This window comes from Anabrus simplex, chromosome 10 (genome assembly GCF_040414725.1).
Source record: "Anabrus simplex isolate iqAnaSimp1 chromosome 10, ASM4041472v1, whole genome shotgun sequence".
NCBI classification, from domain to species: domain Eukaryota; kingdom Metazoa; phylum Arthropoda; class Insecta; order Orthoptera; family Tettigoniidae; genus Anabrus; species Anabrus simplex.
In genome coordinates, this window is record NC_090274.1 from 90,160,143 (window position 1) to 90,175,847 (window position 15,705).

Consider the following 15,705-nt stretch of genomic DNA (forward strand, 5'->3'; position numbering starts at 1 on the left):
CTTGTAGAAGTGCACTATCGAAACACGTGATGACTCACATACACGAGAAGCCATATTGCTGCTATGTCTGTAGGAAGACATTCCGTCAGACAGGCAGTCTTGCATCCCATATGCGGACTCACACAGGCGAGAAGGTAAACTCCTGCAATGTCTGTAGCAAGTCCTTCAGCGAGAAAAGCCACATGAAAGTCCACATGCGGACTCACACATACGTTAAGCCACACTGGTGCAATGTCTGTACCAAGTCCTTCAGCCAGAATGCAAATTTAATAGCTCATATGCGGACTCACACAGGCGAGAAGCCATACAGGTGCAATGTCTGCAGGAAGTCGTTCCGTCAAACAGGCAGTCTTACATCTCACATGCGGACTCATACAGGCGAGAAGCTAAACTGTTGCAAAGTCTGTAGCAAGTCCTTCAGCCAGAAAAGCCACCTTAAAGTCCACATGCGGACTCACACATACGTTAAGCCAAACTGTTGCAATGTCTGTACTAAGTCCTTCAGCCAGAATGCAAATTTAATAGCTCATATGCTTACTCACACAGGCATTAAGCCATTCTGGTGTAATATCTGTAGGAAGACATTCCGTCAGACAGGCAGTCTTGCATCCCATATGCGGACTCACACAGGCGAGAAGCAAAACTGGTGCAATGTCTGTAACAAGTCCTTCAGCGAGAAAAGCAACCTGAAAGCCCACATGCGGACTCACACATACGTTAAGCCACACTGTTGCAATGTCTGTAGCAGGTCCTTCAGCCAGAATGCAAATCTAATAGCTCATATGCGGACTCACACAGGCGAGAAGCCATACTGTTGCAATGTCTGTGAGAAGACCTTCAGTCAGAAGGGCAGTTTAACAGCCCACATTCGAACACACACAGGCGAGAAGCCATACTGGTGCAATGTGTGTAAGAAGACCTTCAGTCAGAAGGGCAGTCTAGCAGCCCACATTCGAACACACACAGGCGAAGAGCCATACTGCTGCAATGTCTGTAAGAAGACCTTCAGTCAGAAGGGCAGTCTAGTAGCCCACATGCCAGCTCACACAGGCGAAGAATCATACTGGTGAAATGTCTGTGGCAAGTCCTTCAGCCAGGAAGCCTGCCTAACAGGTCACATGGAGACTCATAGTTGAGACCGTTGCAGTATCTGTATTCAAGTCTTCATTGGTGGAAGCACTCTATCGACTCACATGCAGACTCACCCATACAAGAAACCATACTGCTGTAATGTCTGGGGCAAATGCTTCATAATAATACCAATATAAATGGTCCGTTATTGGACATTATAAATTTTCCAGCTAACTCATTCTTGGTTGCCAGCGTTTCGCCCTCGTGTGCTAGGGTGGGCTAATAAGTTGGTACCTAGCACACCTACCAATACGCTGGCTAGTGCATACCGTGGAGGCCACTGCGTAGGCTACTGAAGCCACCGGCAGTGCCAATGCACTAAGAGACTTTGTCTCATTATCAAAAATTGATGCCTGCCTGGCCATCAGATGATATAGATGTTGATTCCCATAGGGAATGTGAAATATTTGTCCTGAATGAATAAATTTATAATACCAATATAAATAGTCCGTTATTGGACATTATAAATTTTCCAGTTAACTCATTCTTGGTTGCCAGCGTTTTGCCAGTTAGCTGGAAAATTTATAATGTCCAATAACGGACCATTTATATTGGTATTATAAATTTACTCATTCAGGACAAATATTTCAGATTCCCTGTGGGAATCAACATCTATATCGCAAATACTTCATCCAAAAAGTGAGTTTAACAGCCTACAATCGGACTCACGCAAGCGAGAAGCCACACTGGTGCAATGTCTGTGGAAAATCATTCAGCATGAAAGCGTACATAGCAGCTCACGTGCGGTCATACTGGTGCAATTTTTGTACCAGTTCATGCAGCCAGAAAGGAAGTCGTACAGTTCAAAACCTGACTCACACAGAAGAGAATCCATACTGTTGTAATGTCTGTGGCAAATCCATCGGCATTAATGCGTACCTAAAAACTCACGTGCGGACACACGCAGACGAGAAGCCACACTGCGGCAATGTCCGCAGCAAATACGTCTGCATGAAGCGTACCTAGCTGCTCGGGTGCGGACTCACACAGACGACAAGCCACACTTGTAGAATGTCTGTGTCAAATCTTTCAGCATTAAAGCGTACCCAGCAGTGCACGTGCGGACACACGCAGGGTAGAAGTCATACTGGTGCAATTTATGTGGCAATTACTGCAGCATTAAAGCATACCTAGCATCTCACGTGTCGACTCACACAGACGATAAGCCAGACTGTTGCGATGTCTGGCGAAACCTGCAGCCTAAAAGTGATTCTAACAATGCACTTGCGTACTCACACAGGTGAGAAGCCATACTAATGCAATTTTTAAGGTAAATCCCTCAGCCAGAAAGGCAGTCGTACAGATCACCAACCGACTCGCACAGAAGGGAAGCAATACTACGGCAACAGCAATCAGAGCTTCATACAGCATCCAAAACATTTCAAACCTATCAATCAGCACGGCGATGAGACTTTTCAAGACGACAGTAGCGCCAGTGATAACATATGGAATTGAGATCGTGTGGGAAAAGCTGAAGATCGGAGACCTGATGAGAATAGAAAGAATAAAAGCAATGTTCATGAAGAGGATTACCCGAGTCGGAAAGACAGCGCCATCCCGGATGGTATACGAAATGCTGCGGGAGACGTATTTCATAGAAGACATACGATCACAGTTCTGCCTACAATCAACGGAAGCAAGCAGGGCGCTAGTAAACATCAGGGAAAGGAAGAAAAGTGAAATCGACCTCGACTTCTACGCCTCACCAGCGATGACGGACGATAGATGGACTAGAGAGTGCAACACACAACGCCACGTGATAACACGACTCTCCATACATGGGTTTCACCACAAGGTACGCGTAAACCAGAAGTTCCATGAGCCAGACGAAGATTGTAAGTGCATTTTGTGTGGACAGAAGTGTAGTAGATATCACATCATAACATGCACGAGAAGAACCAGGACAATTACAGACTATAGCAAAGACTAAAATGTGAAATTTATTTAATGCTCAGACTTGAGTGTACATTTCTCTCTATTGTACGAGAGTATCTAAATACTGGTGCTGTGTCTGTGGCAAATCTTTCAGCATTAAAACGTACCTAGCAGCTCACGTGCGGACTCATGCAGGCAAGAATTCATAATGCTGTAATGCCTGTAGCAAATACCTTAGCCAGAAAGGCAGTCTAACAGATCACTTCAAGAATCTCAGAGGTGAGAAGCTATACTGTTGCAGTTTCTGTATTCAAGTTTTCACTGATAGAAATGCACTCTCGAAGCACATGCGTACTCACACTGACGAGAATCCAACAGAGATTCAATGTCTGTGACAAATCCTTCAGCGTCAAACTCAATCTAATGGTCCTCATGTGGTCTCAAATCGGCGAAAAGCCACTCTGCTGTAATGTTTGCAGCAAATCCTTCAGCTGAAAGGCGATCTAACATTTCATATTCGAACGCTTTGTGCCGAGAAGCCATACTGCTGCAATATCTGTGGCAAATCCTTCAGGCAAAAAGGAGTTTAACAGAACTCATGCGGATTCTCACAGGCGAGAAGCAGCACTGCTTCAATGTCTGTAGCAAATCCTGCATCATTTAAGCCAACCTAGCATTTCTCTAGTGCACTCATGCATGCAAGAAGCCATAGTGCTGCAATGTTTCCAGCAAATCTTGCAGCTAGAAAGACAGTCGTTCAGAGCAAATTTGGATTCACACAGGCCAGAAGCCACCCTGCTGCAATATCTGCGGCAAATCCTTCAGGTAGAATGTCGATCTAACCATTCATATGTGAACGCATACAGGCGAGGGCCATACATACCTAATGTCTGTGACAAACCCTACAGCCAGAATGTCAGTGTAACAGCTCACATGCGTATGGATATGGCTTTGAAAGCAAATGCGTACTCAATAATGCTGTAAGTTGTTCAGAGGATCATGTAATTTAACCCGTTGAGTTGGCGATGCGTCGAGATCCGCGGCTTCAAGTCTCTTGCTCGGAGGGGAAGTTGGATATTTGCGCCGATTATAATTATTTTCAAAGTTACTTGCCTGCAGAGGTTTATTTCTTTTTTCAGCAGCGTATTCTGGATGAGTCTGCCCTGTGATTAGAATTTTTTCAACTATGCTCTAACAATTCCAATGTGTGATCCACGAGGTGCATCATAAAGAACGTCACATACGTCCGAGCAAGAACGACCTAAAGCCCAATAAACTCGCTGTGAAGCTTAAATGAAATAATATTGCTGTAGAAGTTATTTCTGGAGATCATGATACTCAGTAGACCTCTCGCATCACCCTTTAGAACGGTGACATTGAGTTCTTGGCTTCTTTCTTGACGACTGGAATGTGTTTTTACTGCGAGTTACACAGCATTTATTATCGCACTCATGTGTTCCATAATACAGAAGCATTTGATGATTTTCTTCCAAACTGCAGAGACAGGCGTTCTATTCAATTCTTTTGCTTACATTTTTCCTCTAAAATATCTTAAAGGAATAACAAGTTCTCACCTGTAGAGGAAGGCGATTTTCGGGTCATGATAAACGATTTGTTGAAATTTAGTTTGGAGGATAGTGATCTTCGTGAAATAAGGTTTGCCGAAGGATAATTCCAAGGTGACACGAATTTACCTGGAACAAGTACTGCATGCTCGAATATACAGGGTTCGAGCCCAGCCGATGCGAATATTTAGCATTTGCGGAAAACATAACACGTGTTCGATCCACTTCAGGTCGGAACCAGGATAGTGACAGTTGTGACGATAATACTGATAATAGTCCAACCAGTGTGAGTCCGTCAACCTGGAGCAAAAGTGGCCAAAAGAAGGTCCTGCTGAGATCCAAAATTCCATCATGTTGTAGTGCGAGAGTTTTTAAGGAAAACAAAACCGAGCGAAATATTTGAAATTTATGATGACGAGGAATGACAGAACATAACCGAACAGACAAAGACGCCAAGCAGAAAATCGCACATAATACTCACAAGGGGGCATTCCCTACTCGTCACCACCGATTTCGCTCAAATTAATAGAACATGCAAGGCTTGGCTAGATATGAAAGAGACTAGAAACAGAAAAATTTATTTCCAGGCAGAGATTGTTAGAGTAGCTACTTAAAATATTTAGGTATAAGTTATTATATAACCGAATAATAACGTAATAGTCGAAAGTTAGAGCTTTACTATTGGGAAGTAACGAATTCGGTATCACAGTGTGAAAGCACTTAGTATCTTCTTGCCCAAAGTGTTGAAATGATAGAAGGATTATTCAAAAGCTAAAAAATTATATTCAATTAAATATTTCTCATGTGGCCCGTGTATTGTTCATTTTAGTCTAAGATTGTTTCAAAGCAAGTACTTAAATAATTTCTTCAATCAGGAATTTCACTCCCGATCTGGGAGTGAGCCAGTGTGTACCGAGGTCCCAACATAAGAGGTTAAGTTACATGATTCTCTGAACGTTTTATAGCGTTACTGATTACGCGTTTGCTTCCACTACAGTCTTCGTTCTCATGTTAACTGTTATATTGGTGTATTCGACCACCTTCTAAGACCACCGGATTGAGCGAGGATAGATCCTGCCAAGATGGGGTCAGAAGGGCGGCCAACGCCTCAACCGTCTGAGGCACTCAGCCTGGCGAGGAAAAAATCTCATCTGTGCCATCATTGCATAGGAAATAGCAGTTGTCAGCAAGCAACTATGAAAATATAATGCCCTGATTTTGTTTTCTGTTCAGTCTCCTGTGGCAACAGTATGCCCTTAAGAATCTTTATTTCATCCTTATATGTCCGGACCCGGTCTTGATTTCTACTCCTTTTTTTAGTAAACTGAGTTTTATGTGCGATATTTTGCCGGGCAAGTTTTGTCTGTTCAGCTATGTTCTGGCATATCGCATCACCAAAAAATTCAAATATTTCGCTCGTTATTTTTTCCAAAAACTTTCCCGTTATATCATGACGAAATTTCGAATCAAAGCAGGACCTTCATTTTGACCACTTTTGTCCTGGATGACGAAGACGTTACACTGGTTCTACTTTTATTAGTATTATCATCACCATTGTCACTGTCATGGTTCCTACTTGGACAGGAACCAAACACGTGTTATCTCTTTCGTGACTGCTAAATACTCGCATCCGCTAGGCCCGAACCCAATACATTCGAGCCTGCAGTAGTTGTCACTTACAAATTCCACTTCGGCAAAACTTTCTTCGCTGTGTTCACTCTCCTCCCCACTATATTTCAACAATTCGTTTACCATGAACCGTTAATCATCTTCAAATCAAAAATCAAAATAAAATCTCTTTATTTGCAAATGAGATGTCTACCTCAGTGGCAAATGGTACACTAAAATACATTATTGTCAAGTACTAAATTTTAAATTAACAAGAGAAGAAATACATTTCTAGAATACAATAATATACAATTTATGCTAACAATTTTTTTCTATTAAACAAACAGATCATCCTTACTAAATATATAATGTTTACAAAATTCTACTTATAATATCTCCTATACTTACAAACATAGTCAACTCATATACAGTATGTAGAATTACTTCAAATAATACTATGCAACTGGTATGAGATTAAAATTTACATAGCTTATTTACTTTTTTACCCATTTTGGGACCTAAGTAGCATAACGACCTGCTGCATCTTAACCAGACCCCCCTTTTGTCACAACTTTTCAGAGTTTCTGAAGGGCCTTCACAGCTACCGTAGCGGTCCCAGGGCTCTCCAAGTCCCCACTGTACTTCACCCCTACAGGCAGTCCCCTACTTTGGCTGTCCAAACTCCATGGACCAGGGGATGGAATTAATTTTTTTAACACACATTTTTAAAAATTTACAATAGCCTGCACTGGTCGAATGCCCTCTAACATTTCATTTATTTTCCCTGTTGCTGTTTATTCTCTTCTTGAATACCAGTACAGATTTTGGAAAAGGATCAAACACTACCCCTGGTAAACTGTTCCACTCCTTCACGCCCTTCCCAATGAATGAAAATTTACCCCAGTCGCTTCTCCTAAAATTCCTTCTACTTGTGGTCAGTTCTGCCAATATAATTATTTTCCAACTGAAGCCTCTCATGGATTTCTCCCCATGCTTCTTCTCCTGTATAGGCTCTATATAATCCTATAAGTCTAGTTTTCTCCCTTCTCTTAAAGTTTCCCACCCAAGTTCCTCTAACATTTCTGATACACTACTGTTCCTCCTGAAATCCCTTGTCACAAATCTTGCTGCTTTCCTCTGCACACTATTTCTTTTATTAGGTATTCTTGGTGAGGATCCCAAACACTGTTTGCATATTCCAATAATGGACGAACCATACTTAAGTAACTTTTTTGTTTTAATTCTTTGTTGCATCCTTTAAGTAGCCTCATTATGACATGTAACGATCTGTATGCTTTCCCAACAATGTCATCAACATGACCCTTCCAATGCAAATTACTTTCAAATCTCACACCTAAGTATTTGCACTTGCCATCTTTTGGGATAACTACCTCATCCAAAGTATATTCAAATTCAGTTTTAAAGCTCCTGTTTGTAAATGTTGTAACAGTTGATTTGCCTCCATTAACCTTCATATTATTTTCTTCAACCCACTGTTGGATACTTTCAAGGTCCCTTTGTAATTCTGAACAATCCCCAATGTTATTTATTTCCCTATAAACAATTATATCATCTGCATACAATCTTATTTTTGATGTTATATTGTTCCCTAAATCATTTGTGTATAGTAAGAAAAGTAATGGACCGATTATGCTACCCTGTGCGATTCCCTTCCAAACTTTCTCTTCCTGTGATATATTATTTCCTACTTTGACTTTCTGAACCCTTGAATTTAGAAATGTTCTTATCCAACGTATAACCCTTACGTCCAATCCTATTCCCTCCAATTTCTTTAATAATATTCCATGTTCCACTCTATCAAAGGCTTTGGAAAGATCTATGGCTATGCAATCTAACTGGCCTCCTGAATCCAACTGATCTGATATGTCCTGCTGAAATCTCACCAGTTGTGACTCACAAGAAAATTTCTTTGTAAATCCATACTGGCTCCTCATGAACCAATTTTTATCATCACATATCCCTCTGATGTACTTTGATATTAAACTATCCAGTATTTTACAAACTATACTGGTCAGGCTGATTGGTCTGTAGTTCTCTGGTTTCCCTTTTATTACCCTTTCCTTTATAAATTGGTATTATTATAGATTCCTTCCATTCTTTTGGTATTACTCTATTATTTATGACATAGTCAAAGAGAAATTTTAAATAAGGCACTATGTACCACCCCATTGTCTTTAATACCACCCCAGTAATTTGATCACTTCCTGCTGCTTTTCCTTGCTGAAGCAGTTGGATTTCTCTGAAAATATCTTCATTTGTGAATGAGAAGCTTCTTGTTTCCCTATGTATCTCTCCCTCTCTATCTTCTGTTACTGTTTCCAACTCCTGACAATCTTCTACTGAATCTCTGAATTCCCTACTAAATAGATTTGCTTTCTCAGTATCTGTTGAATAGTGTTCACCCCCTTCTCCCATCATTGTAGGAATTTGGATTCCTTTTCCTTTTTGATTCCTAATATATGAATACATCTTTTCCCATTTCCCTTTGTGGTCATTACCCTCTTGAAGTATGCCATTCATATAATTCTCTTTTGCTTCCTTTTTCACTCTATTCAGTTCCCTCATTAGCTGTTTTCTAGTTTCTCTATTCTCCCTACCCTCTTTGATTTTCCTGTTTACTATTCTACATTTTCTTTTTAATTTCCTTATTTCCCTTATGTAATAAACAGGGTCTGAGGTCATTTTACTCTTTGTAACAGGTACAAATCTCTTCTCTCCTTCCCAAATGATTCCTTTGAATTTAGCCCAAAGTGTATCCACATTACCCCTTCACTTATCCAACAACTGAATTGTGATTTAAGGTAAGTCCGAAATTCATCAACTTTAGTTTTTCTGTATAATTTCTTGTCTTGTGTGACCCTCTTATTAAGCATTTTTGGTACAAGTCTTACATCCATTATTACATGCTTATGGTCACATATTCCTTCAATTACCTCAGATTTATCAACAATTTCCCACGGTTTAACCAAGAATACATCTAGTAAGTTATTGAGACGAGTCGGTTCTTGTACTACTTGTGTAAATCCTCCCTCCCAAATTAACTTATTTGCCAGTTTCTGTTCATGGGCTTCACTTGCAGCTCTATTCCATTCAACTTTAGGCAAGTTTAGATCTCCCCCAATTATTACCATATCATTATTATTGTTTTTATGAGTATAATCTATTATTTTCTCAAATATTTCCATGTCTCTTTCCTCTCTTCCAGGTTTATATGTTCCTATAATTCCCACCTCCTTCATGTTATCAAAAACTAATTTTATCCCTAATATTTCATCCCTTTCATTGGTAAACCATTCATGTGAACAATAAGTTTCCTTCACCAGAATAAACACCCCACCACCCTTTTTATCTCTTCGGTCTCTACAATAGACTGTATACCCTTCTGGAAATACTTCTCTATTACCCACCTCTTCTCTCAACCATGATTCTACTCCTATCACCACATCACTCATAAGATTCCATGAATGTACTGAATTTTATTTGTTTATTTACTACACTCTGACAGTTTACCAAGAGCAATCTCAGACCCCCTTCCTCCCTAAAACTTGACTGTTGTAATTGAGTAACATTTGACTCATGAGTTGAGAACGTCCCTGGAAGCCAGATCTTTGTACATAGATCTTGATTTAAGGATCTGGGTTTTCTGGCATGTTTCCCTGTATATGCCAATTTAGTGGTATGGGTTTTCTTAAGTGCATATTACTTTGCAAATCTCTGTTGATAATTGTAGCAATTTTTTCTACAGAGAGTTGCTTTTCCATTACCATTCAGATGTAACCCGTGCCTAGTGAACATTTGCCTGCCAAGACCTAAAGTATCTACTACATAGACATTTCTAAAACTCTTACTTAATCTCTTGATTTTTATATTTACATCATGTACAGCTTTGTTCACACACGAGTCTTCTATAAGGTCATACCTGGGTGGCACATTAACTACAATTACTTTGGGTCAGATAGTTTAGAAATCTTACTTCTGAGGGTCGTAATTAGTTCCTCACCTTCATTTGCAGCAATGTCATTTATACCACTCACAATCACCACGTAGTTGTCCTTCTCTAACACAGGATCACAGTTTGAAAGGACGTCTTCAGTTTTGGCACCTGGTTTTATTAGTCCTAAGACCTCAGTTTCTGGATTATGCAGCTCATCCTTGATACCTTCTGCCATACCCCGCCCTTGACTGTCTGCGTAGAGATGAATTTTTGGCGATCTTGACTTCCGGTTGGTTTTCTTCTTCTGTAGGTTACCTCCGCTGGATTTAAAATTATTCGGAAAACTTGATGTGTCTTCTTCTGGAACTTGTTGCAATGACTGAAATCTATTTTGGCACTGCAAAGAGTTTTTTCCCGGTTTTAACTTGTACGTAGTTTCTCCCATATGTTTAACATTAGGCCTAAAGTGGCTACGCGTCACTTCCGTCCACGGCGATCTTTATCCTCAACAGTCTTCTTTATCTTCCAGTTTCTTTATTCTGTCCTTTAATCTTTCATTTTCAAGTTTCAGAGCACATAAGTCTTCTTGTAGCACTCCTAAAATCTTAACCATAGATTCGTAAGTCTCTCTTTCTTGTTGATCTACCTCACTATCAGTTTGTTTACACTCGGGACACAGCCACACACTTTCTTCAATATCAGACCTATTTACAATATTTGCACAACGAAAATGGTACCATTCATCACACTTACGACACAGAATCCCATTTTAACTACTCTTCTGCATTTGCCTCATTTTTCACTGCATTTTACACCATTATCCACCATGGATATCACAGACTCTCACACAGTAGTCGCCATCTTGATCACTCATTGATATTCATTGGGGTAATCACATAAATGGGATTGTAAATAAAGAGTACAGATCTCTGCACATGGTTATGAAGGTATTCAGGGGTTGTAGCAAATACAGTAGAGATAATACGCGACACTTACGGATTTCGCCTTGCTAAAATGGTGGGGACGGTTGATTCCTCCTAGGCATTTTAGCGAAAAATGTTAGAAGAGAAATTGAATAGAACCCGGGTCTCTGCAGTTTGGAAGAAAATGATGAATTGTGCTTCTATTACAGAACACATGCGTGCGATAATATATGTTGTGTAACTCGCAGTAAACACGCATTCCAGTCGTGAAGAAAGAACTTAAGAACTCAAGGTCACAGTTCCAAAGTGTCACCTAACAGGTCTGTTGAGTATCAGGATCCCCAGAAATGCCTTCCGCAGTAGTATTATTTCATCCAAGGGACGATTAGGCGATGAGGTACAGCTTCAGCGCGAGGCTATTGGACTTTAGATCGTTCTGGCCCGGATGTAAGTTGCCTTCTTTATGATTCAACTCGTGGGTGACACTTTGGAATTTGAAGAACATAGTTGAAAAAATTCACATCACAGGACAGACTCATCCATAATACGCTGCTAAAAAGAAATAAAATCTACAGGCGTGTAACTGAGAGAAAAATAATTAAAATTGGTGGATATATCCGCGTTCCCACCGAGCAAGCGACTTGTAGCCGCGGATCTCGACGCAACGCCCACCCAACATGTGAACCACATGTGACGTCACCCGTGCAGTTGTTTTTCCATCTCCAATTTTCCATACAAGAGAGCATTTTGTGCAGTCAAGTGAGCGAACATCTAGACTGTGCAATATCATGGTCACAGTAGTGAAGAAATTGTTGGTACAGTTTTTCCCTTTCCTCACTGAAGCTAGGGTTATTTTTCTTTGCTGCAGATGTCATAGCGTCTACAAATCTTTCGTAAGCTTAATGTGTCTGTGCTATCCGACATCACGTCCGATGGTTTAACCTAAAAGAACCCTACACGTGACCCCCCGGTGGTGCTATCTGGTGACCAGACCTGATCAAGATAGAGTATAGAACTATATTCACCACATATTAAATGTTATTTGTTTTACGAAACACGAACTATTTTTCCGGTTTTCGGAGACGCCGAGGTACCGGAATTTAGTTCCGCGGGATGTTTTTTACATGCCAGTAAATCTACCGACACGAGATTGACGTATTGATCCCCTTCAAATGCGACTGATCTGAGCCAGGATCGAACTTGCGAAGTTGAGACCAAAAGGCCAGCGCCTGAACCCTTTGAGCCACTGCACACCGTAATTTGGAGCCACTGCACACCGTAATTTGCTTTGCAAGGCTCAACAACAGTCTTCTCCAAGTTTTATATTCTAAATCTGTGGAGTTTGTCTGTTAGAAAAAGCTCCAGTGCTGAGAATGATCACTCTACATGTACGGATGTGACAGGAGAGTACTTGGATTTGGGAGCGAATGTAGCTGTTAAACATTCTGGTAGATCCTCATTATCTGAGGTTTACTGGGGAACACTTCACGTCCTCCAAGACTCAATCCACGTGCTTTTAGCTTCTTGACTGATTCTGGTATGATTTGGAAGTGTCGCTTGATAGTTGCCTGTTTCCTTTCAACTGTTTCATTGACGGAACAGTTCACGGTATTAATTACTTAATATTTTTTTAAGATTGCTTATAAAACAGGTTAAAATATGCATAATAGAAAACGATGACATGCACAGTAAATTCGAAATTTGAAATGAAATATATTCAAATATGTATATACTTGCACTATTAATCTCAATAATTGGTCGCATTTCGCCTTCAAACGCACTTGCTTATCGGCTTTGGAGCTCTACATATAGGCATTTTCATGCAGATCCGATGTCTTATCACCATAAACTGTAACTGTGTAGAATAATTATATTAGTGAGTTCTTGATGTGAGGCTAGTAATATGAATCTGCGAAGATGTTAGTGAGTCCTTGATGTGAGGCTAGTAATATGAATCTGCGATGATGTTAGTGAGTCCTTGATGTGAGGCTAGTAATATGAATCTGCGATGATGTTAGTGAGTCCTTGATGTGAGGCTAGTAATATGAATCTGCGATGATGTTAGTGAGTCCTTGATGTGAGGCTAGTAATATGAATCTGTGATGATGTTAGTGAGTCCTTGATGTGAGGCTAGTAATATGGATCTGTGATGATGCATTGAATCCTGTTACGGTTAGAAATGATGATAAATGAATAACGCACCGTATGAGGGGCACTCTAATGAGGTTTATAAGATTGTTCATAGGCACCAGTGATGTTGTGTTGGGTTCTTAAGTCATTTGGAGCCTGTAGATTACCTTATGCCTGTTTAGTGAGTTGCACAGTTCCCAAACTATCCATTATTTCTATTATGTTGAATGTTTTTGTGAAAGTAAAGCCAGGTCACTCACCATGCCAGGGTGTTGTGATTTATTTCCATGTAAATAGTAGTGTTAATGATGTTGTTGATAGTGTTCTCTCTAGCCTGTGTAGTGTCTGTTCAGACCCTCACAATTCTCTAGTTGAGTTATGCTGTGGTAACAGGTTCACAAGTAGGTCAGCTGATCGCAGGATGGTAACTAATCAACTATAATAATAAATCATAATTGTTCTGATTCCTCACCATCATGCTTGTAATAATAATAATAATAATAATAATAATAATAATAATAATAATAATAATAATAATAATGGGCCGATGACCTTTGATGTTAGGCCCCTTTAAACAACAAGCATCATCATCATCAATAATAATAATAATAATAATAATAATAATAATAATAATAATAATAATAATAATAATAATAAGGAAATTATTCCAAAATTTAATAAATAAAAATCATTATTAGCTCCAAGTAACTTATGATGGTATTCTTTCTGATGTCTAACAATGAATATAATCATAATAATGAATAATTAATTTGACAGTGAATGGCTAATAATCAGAATAATAATAATAATATGTATGATACTGATATTTGTGATATTCCTGTGAATCGTTGATCCATTTAGTAGGGGATATTGTGCAGACATGTGACTGTGTTCTTATCTTTGTCCTGTGTTATAGTGGTTGCTGTTAATTAATGCCATTAGTAGGTCGACAAGTAGGAACATAGTGTTTCATTAGGTAGCTTGTATTTTAGTGGAAGCTTCCATGTTTGTTTCAGTTTGTAAATAAACAAGTGTAAGCCTACTTTCAGTCTGGCTTGGATGTTTTAACAACATTCTTGCCATCTTTTGTCTGTAAATGAATGTAGTATGTTACAAAGTTCTAACATTGCTGTAATATTTTATGGTGTTCATTAGGCCATCAGCCTTCATTTAAAAAAGTCCCAGTTCTTTTAATAATGGAATAAATTGATTGAATTTAAATAATTATTTTTGTATTTTCTGTTAGGGTGTACCACTTAAACATGTCCCAGGCTTGACAAAGCAAACAGAGCTGGAAGTATGAAGCAATGATGAGAGTAATTAGATGATCAGATCAGCAATAAAAATAACAATATTTTATTATGATTAACTTGGTGCCTTTAAACTAATTTTAAATTATATTCTCGTTTATTTCTAAATTTTAATTTATTTTTCACCCATTCCTTCACGCTTATTAAACTTCATTATGTCAACATGTATGTCATGCTATCCGGTAAGTATAGTCACAAGTGTGCAAAATATATTTGAATAAGATTACTCGGAAAAACTCCAGCATCGTATTTTCTACGTCATGTGGCAATATTCGCATTCATTTCTACAACATTGTGTATCACTTCTCACCAGTCGACTGCTGGAAAACTGAAGTGTGAACGCTACTGCTCTAAATGCAGTTACCTTCAAAATGCCGAGTCCAAATCTTGACATGGTATTCTTTATATCATTGACAATAGCGTCCGACTGTTCTTGTAAGAATATATATAATTTTATTTATTCCTTTGCTTTTATTAAAATATCAGTCTAACAATCACTACTAATCTGCAGTAGCCTATGTGGCAGGTACCCTAAATGTTGTTTACTTATTCCATCCTTTACATCCTTCCTGCAATCCCTAAATACCCTCATAACCATGTGCAGAGTTCTGTATGCTTTATTTAAAATCCCTACACATAACATTCTATTTTTCAATGGAATGTGTGTGACTGTCAGTTATGGTTGAAAACATGTTATCATTAGCTGACTTCTTCGCTAGATTCAACTTCTAATAAATTCCCTCAATTTCTGATTACTTCACAACCATGTCTAACTCCATTTCTTTCCAACCTGCACCTTCTTCTTAGTCTCTTTACGTCTCTGTTATATTATGGCGGCTCTTTACCATTCCTTACTATACTTAAAAGTATATAGCTGTTCTCAGGTTCCACATTTAAACGTATATAGATGTTTTCAGGTTCCTTGACAATTGCTTTGAACCCATCCCACAGTCTGTTTACATTTTTATTTTGCGTTTTCCGCTGATCATTCTTACTTTTTTTAAACGCCCTCGTACCTGTCTTATCAGCCATATGGTACTACCTTTACGACCATCCTTTCTATCACTTTTCAACGAGAAGAATAGCTTCGTGATCACTAATACCACCGTCCGGCTCAACGGATAAATGGGCACAGTGGTCCCGGGTTCGATTCCCGACAGGGTCAGGAATTTTAACTTTAATTGGTTAATTCCACTGGCTTGGGGACT